The sequence below is a fragment of the Globicephala melas genome, chromosome 2 (genome assembly GCF_963455315.2).
Source record: "Globicephala melas chromosome 2, mGloMel1.2, whole genome shotgun sequence".
In the NCBI taxonomy this organism is placed as follows: domain Eukaryota; kingdom Metazoa; phylum Chordata; class Mammalia; order Artiodactyla; family Delphinidae; genus Globicephala; species Globicephala melas.
In genome coordinates, this window is record NC_083315.2 from 56,365,195 (window position 1) to 56,388,170 (window position 22,976).

Below are 22,976 nucleotides of genomic sequence, written 5' to 3' on the forward strand. Positions count from 1 at the left end.
GTGGACCCCAGTACAGGAAGAGTTTTGTTTTTGCCCCACATAATTGATTTTATTTTTACATGATCACATGCAATTTAAGTGATTAAGAAATAATAATAGGGCTTCCCTGGTGGCGCAGTGGTTGAGAGTCTGCCTGCCAATGCAGGGGACACGAGTTCGTGCCCCGGTCTGGGAGGATCCCACATGTCGCGGAGCTGCTGGGCCTGTGAGCCATGGCCACTGGGCCTGCGCGTCCGGAGCCTGTGCTCCGCAACGGGAGAGGCCACAACAGTGAGAGGCCCGCGTACCGCAAAAATAATAATAATAATAATAATAACCACAAGGAATGACAAGGAACAGGTTCTGAGAAGACTATAATTCTCTGTAGCACAGTTTAACTCTCTGGTGTCCTCGTGCTCCCTGGCTGGTGGCAGCTGGGCCAGTTCTGGTCACTCTCCCTGGGCCACAGCTGCCCCCTTTGCAGGCTGCCTTCAAGCCGGCATTCCCACACCTTGTCCCACCATGGCCTTCAGGGCCACCGCTCCGTGCAGACTGTCACTCCGTGCCACGTGGCTATGCGTTTGCTAAGTTGAAAGTGCATTCATTCAGAAGCAGGTCTGCGTGCCTGCAATTTCCATCCAGGGAGCACTTTGGGGGCCAGCTAGTGGACATCCAGGAGGAGCTGCCCGTGTTCCAGGAAATCCAGGAACATCCTCCAAGAAACCTTGGGTAACAGCCACAGGATACACACTCATTGTGGGGCCCAGGACAGCCCAGATTTTCTCAAAATGGGAGTTATGTCAGCCTCAGAAACGTCACAGCCGTTTCGGGGTTGCTGAAATAGAAGCGACTCATGGTGTTTTTGGTGCCACCCTCTCCCTGCCCATCAGACTCCACCTCCACACCCTCCCCCGCTTCCTGTCGGGTGGTTCTGGGTGAAGCACTTTCTCCCCTCCCTCTGTTGATCTCAGAGGGACTGCAGGGCATTTTGCAGCCCCATGGCACGTCTGGGCTCAATGCCCAGCATCCGTGCAAGGGACCATGAGGTTTTGCCACAGGCTGAGGCCAGCCTCTGTGCTGGTGGAACTTCCCTTCATCTACCATTTACACATGCGATCCCACCTCTTCTCAGTTATCTATTCATTCACTCAGTCAGCTGGTCAACAGATTTTTGCTTAGCACCTCCTTCAAGTCAGATGCTGTACTAGGAATGGGGAATCTGATGACAAAGACACAGGTCCTAATCTCAGGGAACCTTGGCGTCAATGCAGAGGCTGATGGGCAGAGCGTTTGCCTTCAACTCGGGACACGGGCAAGCTGTGTACAGCAGCTGTCACTGGGCTTTGTGACTTCTCAATGGCCTCCGTTAATTTAAGGGAGAATTTTAATTGTATGGGTAGAAAATGGAAACTAAGTAATGATCACAAGGATAGAAAAATCATTAGTTTGTTGGACAGAGTAATTAATGTCTTTCCCAAATGATGCTGGAGAAAATGAGTTAGGTTTTTTTAATCGATTTCAACTTTTGTTCTTGAAAAATGCTGTAAAAGGCTAACGGTGGCTGAAGACTGTGAGGCTGGAGAGTATGAAAGGGATATTGATGGAACGGGAACACCAGAGTGGAAGGAGCAGCCTGAGGCCACTTACTTTGCACAGGACAGAATTCGAAGCCTAAAGGCTCCACGTTCTTACAAAACATGCAGGTGAAGCAGCATCGCCTTTGACTTTGCCAGAACTTAATGATATTGTTCTAGCACTTTCTCTCCCGTTGTAAAACCATCTCATTTTGTACTGTCATGTTGCATCCTGAGTATCTCAAGAGAACACACAGGCACATACACACACGTGAGCATGCATACGCCACACACACTGATTATATAGAAACAAATAGCGACTTTATTGGATGTGATACAGATGGAACTTACTTTAAAATGTGGGTGAATCAACCGACTCCCTGTCTGCAAGTGTCTTGTCAGTAACTTTAAACACTTCCAAAATTCCTTCTCTGTTTTAGAATGTTTAATTAATCTACCATTAATATTATTACCATTTACATTTTTATTAAGCCTTTACAGGGAGCAGATACATTTCTTAATTAGTCTCTGGGTACAAAATGTTTTAGCATTTAAACTTAAAAGCAAAAAAGAACAAATCAGTCTGATTGTTTCTAACCTGATGCTGTTGGATTTCCTTTGCTTAGAGACGAACAATCCATTGACAGTTTTCCAAACTGACTTAAGAGTGAAGAACAGCCTAAGGCCACCAGTTTTTCTTTCTATGTAGAAAACGTGCCATAGATTTTCCATGATAGGATACACTAGACATCCTGAAAACTGCTCCTCTAGATAGAAGAGCTGAAGAACAAATAAGAAACATCCTTGGAAATATAGAACTCATTGCATTTCAATTTGATTTTTAAAATATGTATTGTGTACCTGTTTTGTGCCAGGCACTGTGTATTAATGAATAGACAAACAAACTCCATGTCCTCGTGGAAATTACATTTTAATGAGAGCAGTAGACAATAAATACAACATGTATGTGTGCAATATATGTGATCAAGGCTGCAGAGAACAAATAAAGCAGAGAAGGGGGATTTGAAGCAGTGAGGACCCACAATGAACATTTAGGGAAGGAGGTCTGGGAAGGCTTCACCAAGAGCTGATTGTGAAGATCTGGAGGAGGAGAGGAGGGAGCCGGGAGGCTTGAGGTCGGGATGTCCAGGAAGAGGGGAGATGGGCAAGGCCTGCAGCTGGTGAGTGCTGGCATTTTCAGGGAACAGCCAGGAGGGGATGGGAGGGGAGAGACTGGGGGGACAGGGGGTGGAAGCAGAGGGGACCAGAGGGGAGCGCCATGTCATTCAAAACATTGCCAGGCGTGGTAGGACTTTGGCTTTTCCTCTGAGTAAGATGGGATGAGGGTCCTGGTCCTGGTCAGGGGGACTTGATCCAACTTAGGTTTAACAGGATCCCTGTGGCTGCTATGTTGAAACTAGATGTGTGTGTTTCGGGGCAGGGAGATTGTCTATCAGGAGGTGGTAAGGAAGGTATTCGAGCTCCATCAGAGCATGTGTCCCTTCTTGCCCACAACACCTTCTGCTGGTGCTAATGCTGGTGTGTTTGCAAGTTTGCTAGCCCTTCCTTCCAGCCATGTCCGTTTCTGTGAAGGTCCTACCCACTGTCACTTCCTGCATCATATCATCCTGTATCATTGCTACTGCATCTCAACAACATGATCTCCTTTTAGACCACAGAATAAAGGTGTTAATACAGACTGCATAATTAAGCAATATTTAAAAAATTGGTAGGTCAGAATAGTTGCCAGTAAACCTTTCTAAGCCTTTTTCTCTGGTTCTTTGAGTTTCTGACTAAAAAAAAAGATGATTGTTTTCATTTTCATAATTTTTTTTTACAATTATGTAACTTCTTTACAAACCAGTATGAACCAAAATAATGTAATGGAGTCTCACTCCACCACTAAAACGTAGGCAGTGTCTGTGTCTTAGTGTACCCTCTGTGTGCAACACGCTGCTGAATTAGGAGGGACTCAATATAATTTTGTTGAATGAAAATATCAATAGTTACGTATTCTTCAAGAAAGAGTCACTTTAGATTTTAACAAAAGGGGAAAGTGCTCAGATATAAAGCAGAGGAATGTATTGAATGGTTAGTTCCCTTTTTAATTTTCATTTATTTCTTCAGCATGCTTTTACTGAGTAGCTATTACATGCCCTGAACTTTGCTAGGTCCTGGGGATTCAAAGCAGGCAAGTTCCCAGAACTTAAATTCTCCAGAGAGAGCATACACAGGATGGATGGACAGATGGACAGGTGGATGGATGGATGGATGGATGGGCAATGTTATTACAGATTATGATAGTGCTACAGAAGAAGTAATTGGTCCTTCAATAAAATGAGGGGGAGGGTAGTTTAGACAGGGGAGTCAAAGAAGTCTTCTCAGCAGGAGTGAAATTGAAGCAGACACTTGGAATAAAGGGAGGAGGAGGGGAAGCGCTGTGAAAGCTCTTCTGACAAAGTCAATCACAAGTGCAAGAAGGGGTGAAGAAATCAACTGGCTTGTTTGGGGATGGATGGGAGGCTCAGCCTGAAGTGCTGACCTAGGAGAGCCTGGAGCCAGGTGAGCCTGCAGAGGTGGGCATGGCCACAAGTTGCAGAACCAAAAGAAACAATGAAGGCTTAAAAGTTTGTGTTTTATTTTAGTGCAGTACTGATAGGATTCAGGCAGAGAAAGCCATGACATAAATTCATCTTTTCAAGTTCTTTCTGGCTGTGTGGAGAAGGGATTGGAGGAAGGGGCCGACTGGTTTGCTGATGTGATTAAAAGCATTCAAACCGAGTGAAACGATCAATAGCATACTAGCAAATGTCCAGCTACATGCCAGTAAGGCTGTTTTTCAAAAACGTGTGCAGACAAAAGTTGGAGAAGCCCTTCGTCAGCCTATTTATTAACTTTACGTAGAGTTCTTTTATGGTCCATAGATCCTTATTGCCCATCCTCTTTATTGAAGTGTCATACACCTACAGAAAAACTCACATCAGAATGAGTTACAATATGCAAATATCGCCTCATAATCACCTCTCAGACCAAAGAATAGAGCATTATCTGCAGCCATTCTGCCCCCTTGTGTTTTTTCCTCACCCTGCTTCCTTTTTCCTATACCCACTCTCTCCACTGTCCTGACCTCTAACCTGTAGATTACTTTTGCTTATTTTTAAACTTCATGTGATGAGTCAAATAGTATGTCTGTTGTGTGTACCACTGGGTCATTCGTTCATACTCTGCTGGTAACATGCTATTTGTCCATGTGTGAATATACACCCATGTACCCATTCTACCATCGTTTATCATTGGGGTTGCTTCTAGTTCTCTATGAGTAATGCTGCTGTGGAAATACCTTCCCTATGTTTTGGTATACATGTATACATCTTCGTTGGAAATATACCAAGATCTGAAATTGCTGGTCATACTGTATATGTATGATATACAGTATGTATATATATTGTATACGAATGATCAGCTTTTGGTAGATCCTGCTGTTGCAGGAGAGGGAGATGTCACATCCTGGGACCTGCAGGAGTCCTTATGACCACCAGGTTCTTGGCTTCACGCAGGAAAGAGTGAGCCAGAGCAAAGGGAAAGCAAGTTGATTTATAGAGATACACACTCCATAGGCAGAATGCAGACTGTCTCAGAAAGTGAGAGCGGCCCCAGGGCATGGGGTTGTAGGTTTTTAGGGGTTAAGTAATTTCATAGGGTAACAAGTAGGAGGAATATTCTTGCTATTTTGGGGTAGGGTGGGGATTTCCCAGGAGTTGAGCCACTGCCTAGTTTTTGCCTTCTATGGTCCTCCTCGGAACTGTCATGGCTTTAAGGGGGAGTGATTTTTAGTATTACATTGAAGGTATAATGAGCTAAAGGTCAATGGCTGGACTCTTCTCAAAGCCACCTTGGTTTCAGCTGGTTCCAGCCTAGCGCATCCCAACAGCTGCGCCCCTTCTTCATTATCTAGTGTTTGTGTCCTGCCCCTTTTCCTCCTGTCTCACTGCTAAGTAATTTTCCAAAGTTGTTGAACCGATTACACTCTCATCAGCCCCATAGGAGGGCTCCAGTTGCTTCACATCTTCATCAATGGTATTTTCTGTTTTACTAATTTTAGTCATCAGTGGTATCTAATTGCAATTTTAATTTATCTGATAACTCCTGAGGTTGAGCAAATTGTCATTGATTCTTGGCCATTCAGATGTCCTCTTGTAAAGTGTATGTTCAGGTATCTTTTCATTTTTCTATTGCATTTAACTATTTCTTATTAACTTCTTCTGTATATTTTCTGAATACCAGCCCTTTCTTGATTATATGGACTTCAATGATCTTTTCTCTCTGTGTAGTTTGCCTTTTTACCCTCTTAATAATGTTTTTGAGCAAAAAGAAGTTCTTAATGTTATGTGTCTGTTTTATCACTTTTTTTTAATAGTTGGTAGTTTGGCATCCTGTTTCAGAAATCTTTGCCCATCCTAAATTTAGGAAGGTGTCCTATACTACTTTCTAGAAGTTTTATTGTTTTACCCTTTGCATTCAGAAATACTATCAATGTGGACTTGGTTTTTCTGTATGCTGTGAAATAGGGATCAAGATACATGTGCTCATATGGCCATCCCATTGACCCAGCACTTTTCCTGTGGAAACAAATCTCTCAAATACTCTATTATGCCATTTCAGTCAAGTATGACCTCCTTTGTAAAGCCGCCTGTAACAGGATGTCAATATTTAAGTTTAGACACAGGTATGGAAGTGTGGCAGCTACTGCATCCCAAAGTGAGGCGCTGGGCCAAGGTTCACAAGCTGGGAAGGAAATGAGCTAGAATCACTCCCTTGGTTTTTGGACTTCTCAGGCTGATCAGGGATCCAAGGAAGGAACCAGGTGTGGGAGAAGGGGTTCTGTGATGAGAAGTGTTTGCAAAGGCCATTAGAATGCAGGTGTCAGCCCCTTTGTCTAATGGGGGAATGAGGAAGTGCCTGCCTTTCACTCAAGGCCCTTAGGCTGAAGATCAGTGGGGACATTGGAGAACAAGGTGCCATCTCTTGGTTGGCAGCAGAGTGGACCAGGGTCTGGGCCTCACCTGAGCATCTATGGGGTGAGGAAAGAGATCAACCCACCTTCCTGGAGGCTGTGTTGGTCGCACTGGGCCCTTTTATTGGGGCCACTTGGAGGGGCGGAAGCACCCCAACAACAAGAAGCCAGAGATGTACGTCAGATTCCTAAGATAGCTGAAGTTGCTACACGCTACCATTAGAGCAGGCATGTGGCAACTTATGTCAAGGAAACTGCAAGTGACCCCATGTTGGGAATCTCCGAGGAACAAATAAAAACGCCCACAAGGGCAAGTGAGCCTTCAACATCTGCCAGGCCTGGGGCACAGGATAGGGTGTGCAGTACCCTCCTTCTGCCTCTAAACAGCAAAAGATGCCAGGCCTGGCCCCTTAACAGCAGGTGGGAGCCCCAACCATGGGCCAGAGGGGAAGGCTGACCTTAAATGCATCCTGAGAGATTAACACCAGGAGAACAGAGGACAGTCCATTTGTGATTCAGGTTGTGTTTGTAAATCAGGGGGTGAGGGGGTAGCCAGTTTCTCACCCAGTGGAAGGAACACCCCTTCTGAGTTCCCCCAACTGAATATATTTAAAGAGGCCAGACGGAGGTAAGAATTAAGTTGTATTTTGATTATATCCCCCAAGTCATGCTCATTCAGTTTCCTGGAGTGTTTACCTGGGCAGGTAGCTAGCTCCCTAATCAGCACTGCCTGAGGCCAAGGTGCCTGAGTACAGGGCCTGTCACACCTGTGTGGCACGGGCCTCCTGTAAACCCACAAGAGCCTTCAGGGCAGGACCCCACCTTGTGCCCTGGGGCAGAGCTGTGCTCTTTGCTGCACAGTTGCTTGCATTTGTAGGTGCTCAAGCAACCTTTGCCAAAGAAGTGGATAGAGAAACAGTAACCAGCTGCTGAGGGAGGGAGGAAAAATCCTCTTTCAGGCCGCTGTCCTGGTATGTGAATTCCCAGCCACTCACAACTTACCCACAGGGAGAGCCTTAAAGAATGCAAGTGGTGCATCTTAATCGGAGATGACACAAACAAAATGCATTATTTATCCTTTATTTCTAGTTACCTCAAATGTGCATTATGTTCCTGGAACCTCAGTGCAAATCATGGGATCAGCTCTCAAACTTAAAACCAGGGGCATTTTGCATGTTTGCTAGGGAGCAAAATATCTTGCTCTAAGAAGCATTAAGGAGGTAAAGCATTTCTCATTCTTGAGTTTGTTCTTTCCCCTTTTTCAAAACTCTGAAGGTTTTACAGATATCATCGTGCAATTTAGAATTTATTCCCCCTGGAGAGTCAGGTGGCTTCAAGGTGATTTATATCAAGTGAGGTTTAAAGAATTATGGAGAGTGGTGATAAGAATTAAGGTAAGGGGAACAGTATGGAAGTTCCTTTAAAAACTAAAAATAGAGCTACCATATGATCCTGGAACCCAACTCCTGGGCATATGTCCAGAGAAAACTCTAATTTTAAAAAATACATGCATAGTTCACTGCAGCACTGTTTACAATAGTCAGGACATGGAAGCAACCTAAATGTCCATTGACAGATGAATAGATGAAGAAGATGTGGTGTATATATATATATATATATATACACACACACATACATACATACAATGGAATTACTCAGCCATAAAAAAGACTGAAGTAATGCCATTTGCAGCAACATGGATGGACCTAGAGATTATCATACTAAGTGAAATAAGTCAGAGAAAGACAAATATCATATGATATCACTTATATGTGGAATCTAAAATATGACACAGCTGAACTTATCTATGAAACAGAAACTCACAGACATAGAAAACAAATTTATGGTTACCAAAGGGGAAAGGGGGGTGGAGGTAGGGATAAATTAGGAGGTTGGGATTAACATATACACACTACTCCATATAAAATAGGTAACCAACAAGGACCTACTGTATAGCACAGGAAACTATAGTCAATATTTTGTAATAACCTCTAAGGGAAAATAATCTAAAAAGCAGTATATGTATATTGGGTGGGCCAAATTTGGTTTTTTCCAGAAGATGGCTCTAGTAGCACTTAGTTGTCTTTAACTTCATTCAAAACAATTTTGTTAGATTACATGCGACAGCTGTCATATCAGCGTGCATTTAAAAACAATCAAAATTGTTGAATTTTTGTGTAGACATTTTAATATTGAAGATGGAAGGAAAAAGCAACATTTTCAGCATATTATGCTTTATTATTTCAAGAAAGGTAAAAACACAACTGAAGTGCACAAAAAGATTTGTGCAGCATATGGAGAAGGTGCTGTGACTGATCGAACGTGTCAAAAGTGGTTTGCGAAGTTTTGTACTGGAGATTTCTCACTGGACAGTGCTCCACAGTTGGGTAGACCAGTTGATAGTGATCAAATCAAAACAATAATTGAGAACAATCAATGTTATACCACGTGGGAGATAGCCAACATACTCAAAATATCCAGATCAAATGTTGAAAATCATTTGCACCAGCTTAGTTATGTGAATCGCTTTAATGTTTGGGTTCCACATAAGTTAGGCGAAAAAAACCTTCTTGACTATATTTCCACATGCAATTCTCTACTGAAACATAATGAAAACGTTTTGGTTTTAAAACAAATTGTGATGGGTGATGAAAAGTTGACACTGTACAATAATGTGTAACGGAAGAAATCATGGGGCAAGCGAAATGAACCACCACCAACCACACCAAAGGCTGGTCTTCATCCAAAGAAGGTGATGTTGTGTATATGGTGGGATTGGAAGGGAGTCCTCTATTATGAGCTCCTTCTGGAAAACCAAACCATTAATTCCAACAAGTACTGCTCCCAGTTAGACCAACTGAAAGCAGCACTCGACAAAAAGCATCCAGGATTAGTCAATAGAAAACCCATAATCTTCCATCAGGATAACACAAGACCACATGTTTCTTTGATGACCTGGCAAAAACTGTTACAGCCTGGCTGGGAGGTTCTGATTCATCCGCCTTATTCACCAGACATTGCACCTTCGGATTTCCATTTATTTCGGTCTTTACAAAATTCTCTTAATGGAAAAAAATTTCAATTCCCTGGACGACTGTAAAAGGCACCTGGAACAGTTTTTTGCTCAAAAAGATAAAAAGTTTGGGGAAGATGGAATAATGAGGCTGCCTGGAAAATGGGAGAAGGTAGTGGAACAAAAGGGTGACTACGTTGTTCAATAAAGTTCTCGGTGAAAATAAAAAATGTGTCTTTTATTTTTACTTAAAAAACCAAAGGCACTTTTTGGTCCACCCAATTTATATGTATATATAACTGAACTGCTGTGCTGTATACCCAATACTAACAACGATACTATACTATCAACTATAGTTGATATTGTAAATCAACTATACTTCAATAAAAAATTAAATAAATAAATAAAATAGAAAGAAAGGATTAAGGTAAGGCAAGAGAGAGAGGGAAAGAAAGGAAGGAAAACAATTTTGAGCAGGGATTTAGGACCAGGTGATGTGGTTTAAAGCACAGGGAAAAAAGTGAGATGCTGGGACCCACCATATTATAGCCAGAAGCACTGGCTGCTGCCCTGGGGAGCTGCTCCGTGGGAGTGGAGGGAAAGCAATGACATCACTCTGGGCTACACCCTGATGTAGTAACTGAGAGCCTGCCGCCCACTTCACTTCCCCTTTAAGTCCAGGGCCTGCTGGATAATCTGCCTTCTTCATCCTTCACACCTTTTTAGGTTGGAATGCTTCCCATTACTGGTTTGGGAAATCAAGCTTTCATCAGCTCACAAACCAATCAGTTAACAAGGTTTAGCATAAGGCTCATTCCCTCACTGCCCTTTCTCGTTCTGTTTTGGTCACAGTAACACTCCCCTCCTGTGTGTGCCCTTGACTAAACTACAATCAGAATGGGAAGAAACTCAGTGCCCCCAGACTCTGACCTAGACCTCTGTTGACTAGGAAAAAAATGCACAAGCTAAAAGTTGAGAATTATGTCTTATTTGGTGAACAGAACTGAGGACTAAAGCCTGGGCGGCAGCCTCTCAGGTAGCTCTGAGCGACGTCTCGTCTCTGAAGAGGGAAGGGGGGAGCCAGGACATACAGGAGTTCTTGCAACAAAGACCAGGTGGTCAGAACATCAGAAGATTACTGTTAATTAAAGAAAACCAGACATCTCAAGTTAAGGAATTCAGCACTTTTCCGTATATGGGAAGATGCGAGAGTCTGGGCTCACTGAAATCATTCCTTTGATATGCACCTCAGCTCCCTGGGGCCAGTATCCTGTGTTTTCTCATCCTGAGTCCCCTCAGGGTGCACCATCAGGGGTGGCTGCAGTGACTGACTGCTTGATGGCGGGCATCCTGTTTCCATCCTAAGTTCCCTCAGGGCTCACAACCCCGGGGAGGCTGTAATGTGATGGCTTGATGGCTGCAACATCCTCTGTTTCCTGATATGGCAGGCAACATTTTTCCTTTCACACCTCGCTTAACCACCCCTGTTGCTGCGGTGCCCAGGGTCTCTCACCCTGCATGTGGGCTTCATTCCCTGGGACAGGCTGCTGCCTTCCTTCGCACTCCGTAAACCAAGCTGGGAGTTGGTTCCATCTCTCTCAGTATTCTAAAGGGTCCCCTTTAACTCAGGATTTGATGAAGCAACCCAAAAGTCTTGTTGTGAAGAATGGAGCCACATGGTATAGAAAGGGAGGTTGAGTATGTGAAGTTTAACAGTCATAACCTCAAGGACAAATGATTGGGTTGGCCAAGAAGTTTGTTCGGGTTTTTCCTAAGATCTTATGGAAAAACCCAAATGAACTTCTTGGCCAATCCAATACTTTAAAATATAGTGAATTAATGGATAATTTGAGGCATAGTAAAGCAACAGATCAGGAGATGACTGCCATTGGAAAGATAGTTTGTGACTCAGAGTTACCTGGAGGAGGGGGCACGCCACACCACAGGGGGCCACAGGGGGAAGCACCAGGAAGTCAGAAGGCAGAGGGAGTGAGGAGAAAATGTGGGCAAGAGCCATTACTGTGGTTTCCATGGGAAGGACCAGGCCAGGCAGGGTAAGCAGGCTTAGGATTGGCTGGTCTGAATAGTTTCAGTAGGTTCGAGGCCCTAGGGGGTGTCCCTAGTTATCGGGTTCCTGGCCCTGGGGTGATTAGGGCAGCAGGGACAGTGGCCTGGAGTGTGAAACCCCAGCAGAGTCTGTAGCTGGGGATGTGGGCTCTGAATTTGTTTGTTTGTATAGAAAGGGACTTTTTTGAGGATGGGTTCTTTACCATCTCTAGGAATTGGCCCTGGGTGGCCCTCCAGGATCAGCAAGGCCCCAAGTTGCCAGAGCATCAAATATAGGTAAAAAGCATCAAATAGCCACAAATGCAGCTCCTTTGCAGTGCCAGCTCATTTGGGGGTGGTGGGAGTGAAGCCAAATCCAACCTCTGTACCCCAACACCAAATTAAATCTTGGAGACAGAGTTTTGGGTGGAGTAGAAAATAATAGCTTTATTGCTTTGCCAGGCAAAGGGGGCCACAGAGGGCTAATGCCCTCAAAACTGTGTGTCCTGACCTGGAGGGGGTAGTGAGAAGTTTTATAGTAATGGTTCAAGGAGGGTGTGATCAGCTCATGGACATTCTTCTGATTGGTTGGTGGGGAGATCACCTTCTGGTTCCAACCAGTCTGGTGTCTGTGTGCTTGTGGGCAGCATACAGTTAACTTCCACCTGGTGGGGGTTTCAGTATCTGCAAAACAGCTCAAAGATATTGTTATGTATATCCCTTGAGGGGAAACCAGCACCCTACCCCAAGGCTGCACTATTGTTTCTCGATTGATACTCCCTTGTCTCTGCATCTCCTCCCTTCCCTGATTACCAACTGTTTGAACCTGCCTCTTGGAACTCAGAGAAGGTCATGGAGGCTGAATGAAGCCTATTTCCTGTAATCAAGAAAAGGGGGACACAGAAAGGCTTTTGTGCCCAGGAGCCCCACAGGGTCCTGCTTGGTTTCGGGGGAAGTGCAGTACTGACCGGACATGTGGTCCCGTGATCATGGTGACCCCTCCTTCCCAAAGGAGATGGAATCGCTGAGGTGGGGTACCTCTGCCCTGCTGGCTACACCCTTCTGTACTGGAGTGTTGGCCACCCGCTGGCCCTCTCCTGTATGTCACACGTCTCCAGAGGAGCTCCTGGCAGATTGACCCTGCCTGGCACTGCACTACCATAGGAAACTCACTTAAAAGGCATTGTGGAACCCGTGATTTGGGCACTGAGAACCTCCAAGGACAGCCTGTCCACTCCACCCAGCAGTCCTCCGGAGCAGATGCCGTAACTGCAAAGATAGGCTCAAGTTCAAATTTAAGTGCTTCAAGTAGGTACGGCTGACTCTTTCTGTCCCTATTGGTGATGCCCTGGTGCAGGCAGTGCTGAAAGGTTGGTTTGAATCCCTTCCCCTCTCTGTTCAGCAACAGGGAAGGTCCCATGTCTGCACACCTTGACCTTGGTCCCTTTTGGGTGTCCCTCTCTGTGGTCTTCTCTGGATTACACCCACAAACCTCTCTGGGCACAGGGCCTGGGTGTTGCTGTTTAATCATCTTGAGCCCCATTTACATACTGGCTGCAGTAGCAGTGATGGTTCTAAACATAAAAGCCTTTATTTTACTTTTTTATTTTTTCATTAATTAGCTCTAATTGTTGGCTTTTTCAATTTAATTTTTATTTTGTATTGGAGTATAGCTGATTTCCAATGTTGTGTTAGTTTCAGGTGTATAGCAAAGTGATTCAGTTATACATATATCCATTGTTTTTTTTTGGATTCTTGTCCCATATAGGTTATTACAGAATATTGAGTAGAGTTCCCTGTGCTCTACAGTAGGTCCTTGTTAGTTATTTTATGTATAATAGTGTGGCTATGTTAATCCCAAACTCCTAATTTATCCCTCCCCGCCCGCCCCCTTCCCATTTGGTAACCATACATTTGTTTTCTAAGGCTGTGAGTCTGTTTCTGTTTTGTAAATAAGTTCATTTTTGTCATATTTTAGATTCCACATATAAGTGATATAGATATTTGTCTTTCTGTGTCTGACTTACTTCACTTAGTATGATAATCTCTAGGTCCATCCATGTTGCTGCAAGTGGCATTATTTCATTCTTCTTAATGGATGAGCAATATTCCATTGTATATATATGTACCACCTCTCCTTTTTCCATTCATCTGTCAATGGACATTTAGGTTGCTTCCATGTCTTGGCTATTGTAAATAGTGCCACAGTGAACACTGGGGTGCGTGTATCTTTTCAAATTATGGTTTTCTCTGGATATATGCCCAGGAGTGGGATTGCTGGGTCATATGGTAGCTCTATTTTTAGTTTTTTAAGGAAACTCCACACTGTTCTCCATAGTGGCTGTATCAATTTACATTCCCACCAACAGTGCAAGAAGTTTCCCTTTTCTCCACACCCTCTCTGGCATTTATTGTTTGTAGACTTTTTGATGATGGCCATTCTGACTACTGTGAAGTGATACCTCATTGTAGTTTTGATTTGCATTTCTCTAATAATTAGCAGTATTGAGCATCTATTCATGTGCTTTTTGGCCATCTGTTCGTCTTCTTTGGAGCCTTTCTTTATATCTAGTCTCTTCAGGGCTTTAGCCCATGCTCCAACTGTAATGTTTTTCTTATAGTGTTGAATTATGAGAGTTCTTTATATATTCTAGATATGAGTCTTTTGTCAGGTATGTGGTTTACAAGTATTTTCTCCCAGTATTTTCTCTGTAGCTTGTCATTTTATCTTCTTAACATTAAGGGTCTTTCTCAGACCAAAAAGGTTTAAATTTTGATGAAGTCCAATTTATTGATTTTGCTTTTGATGTTGCCAAGCCCCAGGTCCCAATGATTTTTCTCCTATGTCTTCTAAAGATTTTATAGGTTTGTTTTACATATAAATCTATGCTCCATTGACTTAATTTTTGTATAAAATGTGAGGTTGAGGGGTTTTTGCTTATTTTATTGTCTTTTTGCTGATGGATATCCAATTTGCAAACATATTCATTTTTTGAAAAGACTCTCCTTCCTCCATTGAATTACTTTTTCACCTTTATCAAAAGTCAGTTGGCCAGCACTCACTTTGGTAGCACTAAAATTGGAGCGATTCAGAGAAAATTACCATGGGCCCTGTGCAAAGATGACATGCAAGTTTGTGAAGTATTTCATATTTTTTTTAATGTTACTGAATTGTAAGCTTAAAAACAGTTAAAATGGCAAATTTGGTTATCATTTTATTATTATTTCATTATTAATTTCATTTTTCTTTTATTTATTAGTTATTTTATTTTAATTATGGGATAAATTAGGAGTTTGGGATTAACACGTGCACACCACTACATATAAAATAGATAACCGACAAGGACCTATTGTATAGCACGGGGAACTATACTCAATATTGTGTAGAATTGGTATTAATTCTTCTGTAAATGTGTGGTAGTAACCTTTAAACTTCTTCAGGAACAAAGTGAGCCTGGAGATTTCTCTTTGGGGAGAGTTGAAATTACAAATGAAATTTATTTAATAGTTATAGGAATATTCAAATTATCTCCTTCATTTTGAGTAAGTTGTGGTAGCTTGTGCTTTTCAAAGAATTGGTCCATTTCATCTAAGTGACCAAGTTTATGTGTATAGAGTTTTTTTAATATCCCCTTATTATGCTTTTGGTGTCTGAGAATCTGTAGCAATATTTCATTTCATTCTTTTTATAGGTAATTTATGTCTTCTCTTTTTTGTTAGTCTTGCTAGAGTCTTGCCAATTTTATTGATATTTTCAAAGAACCAGCTTTTTGTTTCATTGATTTCTCTCTATTGTGCTCTTTTCAATTCCATTGACTTCTATTATATTTATTATTTTCTTCCTTTTGCTGGCTGTAGGTTTATTTTGTTAGTTTCGTAAACCAAGAGCTTAGATTAGTAAGTGGAGATTTTTACTCTTTTCTAATGTAAGCATTTAGTGCTGTAAATTTTCCTCTCAGCAGTGTGTTAGCTGTGTCTTACAAATTTTGATATGCTGTATTTTAGTGTTCTTTTAATTCATTTTTTTAAAACTACTCTTCAGACTTCCTCTTTGACCCTGTTGTTCAGTTTTCCAAGTGTTTGGATATTTTCCTTTTATCTTTCTATTATTGACTTCCAATTTTGATTCCATTGTGATTAGAGAACACCTTCTGTATAAGTTCAATTATTTGAATTTTAGTGGTTTCTCTAGGTGTTGCATTATGTATACATAACTTACCACAGTCTACTAGTGTTGATATTTTACCAGCTTGAATGAAATGTAGATACTTTACCACCGTTTAAGTCCCTTTACTGTCTCCTATTTATAATTATTTAAAATATTTCCTCTATATAGAACTTTGAGAAGTACATCAAGCAGTGTTATAATTTTTGCTTTAACTATCAAAAATAATTTAGAAAAGGAGAAGAAAAATTTCATATATCATTCAAATTTTTGTTTTTTCCAATGTTTTTTCCTCCGTTCCTGATGTTCTGAGATCCCTTCTTTTATCATTTCTTCCCATTTTAAGAACTTTCTTAGCCATTCTTTTAAGGTAGGTCTGCTAGTGACAAATTCTCTTAGATTTCCTTCCTCTGATAATGCCCTAATTCTCCCTTCATTCTTGATGGATACATTTACTGATATAGAATTCTGGGTTCACTGTTCTTTTCTTTCAGCACTTGAAAAATGTTATTCCACTTGCTTCTTGTCTTTATGGTTTCAGATGAGAAATCCATTCACTTGAATTATACTCCCCTATAGGTAAGATGTCATTTCTCTTACTCTGCTTTCAAGGTTTTTTCTTTGTCTTTAATTTTCAGGAATTTGATTATTTTGTGTTTGGCATAGATTTCTTTGGATTTATAATGTTTCAGGTTTGCTCAACTTCTTAAATCTGCAGATTTATGTCTTCTGCCAAATTGGGGAAATTTTTAGACACTATTTCTTCAAATACTTTTTCACCACCAGGTTTTTTTTTTTCTACTCTATCTTGTCCTGGAACTAGAGATTCACCTTGTTAAATTATTTTATTCCATTCTTACAAGCTGGGTGTGCTTGAGAGGAGCCATATTGTTCTAATCCATACCTTGTGTTGTTCTGAGACTGAAGACTTCACTCACTGACCAATACCTTGCAGCAAGTATGAGGGTCACATGTCTTCATCTGAGGTCCTGTTTCGTTTGCATGCTTTCTCATTTTAAACCCTATTTCCCCATGTTAATTAGATCAAAGAAGTAAACAAAGGATTTTATAGGGATAACTATACATCCTTTATTTTTTTTTATTTATTTATTTTTTTTGCGGTACATGGGCCTCTCAACTGTTGTGGCCTCTCCCATTGCGGGGCACAGGCTCCTGACGCGCAGGCCCAGCGGCCATGGCTCACGGGCCCAGCTGCTCCGTGGCATGTGGGATCTTCCCGGACCGGGACACGAACCCGTGTCCCCTGCATCGGCAGGCGGACTCTCAACCACTGCGCCACCAGGGAAGCCCATCCTTTATCTTTGATCAGACTTTTGCTATCACAAATGATGCTGGGGGCACAGGATGGGGAGAGCCTTTTATATACAGCTTTTTTCTGTACTAGAACTCTTTACTTTTGTAAGATAATATCTTAATAGTGTCATTCAAGGGATGTGTGCATTTTAATGTTTAGCCTATGCTGGCACATCCTTTTACAATTTACACTCCCACCAGTAATGTGTGAGATGCACATCTTCACCACCACTGGAAATTAGAGTTTTTTGTTGTTATTGTTTTGCAAATCTCATCAGATTAGTAAACGAAAGTATTGTGTTTTGCTTTGCATCTCCTTGATTGCTTGTGAGGTGTGTTAGGTGGTGTCTTCTTTCATACTCTCATCAGCTGTCCCCAATCCCTCTTTTACAAGAATGGCTTTTGCCCATTATCCTCTATGACTGTTGTTCTTTTCTTCCTTCAGTTTTATTGAGATATAATTGACATACAACACTGTATAAGTTTAAGGTGTGCATCATAATGATTTGACTTATATATATTGTGAAATGATTACCACAATTAATTTAGTTAACATTCAGCACCTCACACAGATAAAAATATCACCCTTGTGGTGAGAACTCTTAGGATCTACTCTCAACAACTTTCAAATATATCATACATTACAACCTCAGTAATTATTTATCTTGTAACCAAAAGTTTGTACCTTCTAACCACCTTTCCCTAATCCTCCCACCCATCACCCCCAACTCCGGAAACCACAAATCTAATCGCTTTTTCTATGAGTTTGGTTGGGTTTCTTTGTTTGTTTGTTTTTTAGATTCTACATATAAGTGAGATCATACAGTATTTGTCTTTCTCCATCTGGGTTATTTCACTTAGCATAATGCCCTCAAGGTCCTAAGGTCCTTCTGTGTTGTCCCAATTGGCAGAATTTCTTTCTTTCTTATGGCTGAATAAAATTCCATTGTATATATTGTGAGGATGTGTGTGTGTGTGTGTGTGTGTGTGTGTGTGTGTGTGTGTATACACAACTAACAGCTTCTTTGGACACTTAGTTATTTCCATGTCTTGGCTATTGTGTATAATGATGCTGTGAACATGGGGGTGCATATATCTCTTCAGCATAGTGTTTTCATTTCTTTGGGATATATTCCCAGAAGTGGAATTTCTGGGTCATATGGTAGTTCTATTTTTAATTTTTTGAGGAACATCCATACTGCTTTCCATAGTGGCTGCACCAGTTTATAATTATGATTGTTGTTCTTTATCAACTATGTAAGCTCTTTGTACATCAGGAAGTCTAATTTTTGGGCTGAGTGTTGGAAATAATCTATCTGACTCTTTTTTACTTTGTGTATATTGTATTTTTATTTTGCCCTAGGAATGCATGCCAAAGGCAACAAGTATGGAAATATAAATTTTTAATAACGGACTTAAAATCTAACTAACGGAGAAATATACTATGTGCATAGATGGGGAAACTATATTTGAAGACATCAGTCCTCTTGATGTTAATATATAAATGCAATATACAGTTTCAATCAGTACCTTAGATTTTTGTTTTAGCTGAGCCCAAACCCTTAAATATTGGCAAGAGATGCTTGGAAAAGAATAGTAAGAGGAGAGTTGTGTCATATCCTAAAAGTATTATGTAACTATACTAGTCCAAATAGTATAGTATTGACACAAAATGAAAAAAATAATAAAAATCACTGAAAGAGATGGACAATTTTACAAACAGATTGAAGCATAGATGTATTTTAACTCAATGGGAAAAGATGGCATATTTAATAAATATCTTGCCCTAATTGATGTTGTTGGATGAATATAGAATTGGATGCCAACAATATGCCTTATAGAGGAATAAATTTCAGATGGGTTTTAAATCTGAATGTTGGGTAAAAAGTCACATCATAGAAATAAATATTAGGAAGGCTATCCAGAAAGGCCTTCTTAAGTCAGACAGAAATCCCAGAATGATAAAGAAATAGACTGGCAGATTTGGCTACATGATAAGCCTTTAGCATATTTTCTTTTGGTCTTTTATATCTGCACTTTTACATTCTTGAGGTGATGCTATATATGATTTTCTTGTAACTTTTTTTACTTCCTTGTTGTTTCCCCATGGCATTTAAAACTTCAAAAATTCAATTTCAGTGTCTCAATATTCTATTTTATGCATGTGCTCTCATTTATTTAGAACTTAAAGTTTTTGAACAAAAGTCACAATTCCTTGAAATTATGTTTCAAAACTAGAAAACACATTCTATAACCTCTTGAATTGAAATTTGACATAGAAGACACATGGCATCCAGGGGTGCCAACTCTTAGGATGAGGCAGTTGGGTGCCATATGCCAAACTAGATCCTGTGCTCTCACACTCCTGTGGGAAAACAATGTTTAATGAGTTGTTAGCATCATTTGTTATAAATAAGGAAGAAAATTACTAGGCCCTCTCTCTATACCGTACCTACAGATAAGTAGAAGCTGGAGTACACCAGGTGCTGATTACAGATATGTGGAAATTAATGTGTGAAATCAACAAGGTATCCAGGAGATTTTCCTCTGATAGTACCCTAAGAATTTTTAGGAGTTTTAAGAGGAAGAATAAAAATTTGATTCTGGGGACTTTGCTGGTGGCGCAGTGTTTAAGAATCTGCCTGCCAGTGCAGAGGACACAAGTTCCATCCCTGGTCCAGGAAGATCCCACATGCCACAGAGGAACTAAGCCCAGGTGCCACAACTACTGAGCCTTTGCGCTAGAGCCCGCGAGCTGCAACTACTGAGACCATGTGCCGAAATTGCTGTAGCCCGCACACCTAGAGCCTGTGCTCTGCAACAAGAGAAGCCACCGCAATGAGAAGCCCGCGCACTGCAACAAAGAGTAGCCCCCTGCTCGCTGCAACTAGAGAAAGCCCACACACAGCAACAAAGACCCAACGCAGCCAAAAGTAAATAAAATAAATAAATTTATTTTAAAAATTTGATTCTTCAAAATTATGGCAGTGATGTCCAAGTAACATAATGTTCTGGGACAGATGACCAGAAGGAAGGAGGGCAGCTTGAAGTGGTGTTACTACAGGTGAATGTAGGTTCCTACTTCATTTTCTGTCTGGATAGAGTTTTTGTGGGGAGATGCTAGACATCATACATCTGAATTTTTGCAGTGCACTTAGTAAAGATGTAGCATAATGTAACTAAATTAAATAAAAACACACACAAACAACAAACAAAAACTGCACTCAGGAGATTTGGGTTCAAATCCCTAAACTGTCAACTACCTGTTGTTAATTGTGGAGAAGTCACTTTACCTCTGAGATCAAGTTTTCCATTTGTAAAATGAAGGTGTTGGATTTTAGGTTACTTCTAGGGTCCCTTCAAGCTATAACTCTCTGCTCTTGTAAATGCCTCATGGCAGTCCTATGATAATGATGGAAAAATGTAACCTTGATTTACCATTGCCATGACCAAAGAACACATTTTCTGTTAGTCATTTAGTTAAGCCTAGAAATGGGTCTTTAGTAGTTTGCTGTAAGGCCATGTTTTCCTTCCTGTCTAGCTGTTTCGTAAATGCTATGGAGCAGGGGTGGGCAAACATGCAGAGTTAGGCCAACAAGTGGAACCAAAAGGAGTCCAGATGACTTCTGATAGACAGGAGTTGTGGTGTGCTAAATCTAATCCAATGAAATTCAATACTGATGATAATGGAACAGTAAATTCAGGTTGAAAGATAAAATCAAAGAAACAAAGAACAGCTACTTAACACAAGAGGAGATATGGGGATATATGTATGTGTATAGCTGATTCACTTTGTTATGAAGCAGAAACTAACACACCATTGTAAAGCTATTATACTCTAATAAAGACGTTAAAAAAAAAGAATAACAATTAAAAAAAAAACAAGTAGAGAAAAGGAAACCCTTTCACTGTTGGTGGTAATGTAAACTGGTTTAGCTTCTATGGAAAACAGTATGGAGGTTCCTCAAAAAACTAAAAATAGAACTACCATATGATCAAGCAATTGCACTCCTGGGTAAATATCCAAAGAAAAAGAAAACTGTAATTTGAAAATATACTGTACATGCACCCCAGTGTTCTTAGCAGCATTGTATACAATATGCAAGATATGGAAGCAACTTAAGTGTCCATCAACAGATGAATGGATAAAGAAGATGCGGGGTGTATGTGTGTGTGTGTGTGTGTATATATATATATATATATGTGAATATTACTTATTGTGTGTATACACACACACACACACACACACAATGGAATATTACTCAGCCATAAAAAATAATGAAATTCTGCTGTTTGCAACAACTTGGATAGACCTAGAGGGATTATGCTTGGTGAAATAAGTCAGACAGAGAAAGACAAATATTCTTTGTTCTCACTTATATGTAATATAAAAATAAAACAAACAAATGAACATAACAAAACAGAAACAAATATAGAGAACAACCTAGTGTTTACCGGTGGGAGAGGGAAGGGAAGAGGAACAAGATAAGGGTAAGGGATTAAGATATACAGGCTATTATATATAAAATAAATAAGCAACAAGGACATATTGCATAGCATAGGGAAATATAGCCATTATTTTATAATAACTTCAAATGGAGTATAATCTATAAAAATATTGAATCACTATGTTGTACACCTGAAACTAATATAATATTGTAAATCAGCTATTCAACAAAAATAAAATAAAATAAATCCTTAAAAATTTAAAATAAAAAAATGTTTAAATAAATAAATTTTTTAAGAAGAGCAGTCTCATAACCAGTAGCTTCATGCCAGTTTCTGAAGTTACAGTAAACAGAATGGGAGAAATGGGTCCCAACTAGTCAAGGCAGTGGGCTTCTCAATCCTGTGGGCCAGATCGTGTCTGAAGGTTCTTGACCTGAGAAAGGAAGATCTAGAAGGAAGTAATCTCCTGATACCTGGGAGATTCTGTTAGAAATGGAAAGGAAAACTACTGCATGTTCTCTTATCCATGATAAAAATCCATTGGGTGTATTTGTGTGGGTATATTTCTGGGCTCTCTATTCTTTTCCATCAGTCTCTATGTCTCTCTCACCATGTATCTGTATGGTAAACCTTAATATTGTGTAGGTTGATTCCTCCCACTTTATTCATCTTTTTCAAAATAGTTTTAACTATTCACATTCCATTGCCTTTCCACATAAGTATTATGATAATCTTACCTATATCTAAAAACTTGCTGCATTTTGACAGGAATTGCACTAAATCTGTATAACAATCTGAAGAGTATTAGCACCTTCATATTAGTGCATTAGTATTAGCATGTTGAGTCTTCCAAGCTATGGACACATTGTGTTTCTTCATTTATTTAGATCTTCGATTTCTTTCATCATTATTTTGTAGTGTTCAAATTACAAGTCCTATACATAAACTAAATATTCATTTTTAAATGAGTAATTATAAATAATATTGTATTTTTAATTTCAGTGTCCACATGTTCATTGATAACATAGAGAAATACACTAGATTTTTGTATGTTAATTTTGTATCATGGGACCTTGCCTTCTGCACTTCTTTGTTCTAGGAGTTTTTGTAGATTCCTTGAGATTTTCTACATAGAACATCATGTCATCCAGAAGTAGCAGAAGTTTTCTTTCCTTCCTGCCAATATACGCTGTTTATTTCCTTCTCCTAACTGGCTAGAGCACCTAGCACTGTATTGAATAAGAGTGATGAAAGTAGGTGTCATTGTTTTGTTCCCAATTTAGCAGAAAAGCATTCTGACTTTCACCATTAAGTATGTTAGTTGTAGTTTTTTGTAGATACTCTTTCTTAAATTGAGGAAGTTACCTTGTATTCCTATTTCTCTCAGAATTTTTACCTTGAAGGGGTGTTGAATTTTGTCAA

At 40.4% G+C, this 22,976-nt stretch overlaps 1 protein-coding gene and 1 non-coding gene across 4 annotated transcripts in view; both read left to right on the forward strand.

The window, feature by feature from the left end:
* The window catches only part of LOC115862920 (OTU domain-containing protein 7A), a 398,816-nt gene that overhangs the window by 151,458 nt on the left and 224,382 nt on the right, over positions 1-22,976 (forward strand). The window lies entirely within an intron of this gene.
* On the forward strand, positions 14,679-14,782 carry LOC115862955 (U6 spliceosomal RNA). The gene has a single exon (XR_004043317.2). It is a non-coding gene; the product is annotated as a U6 spliceosomal RNA (small nuclear RNA).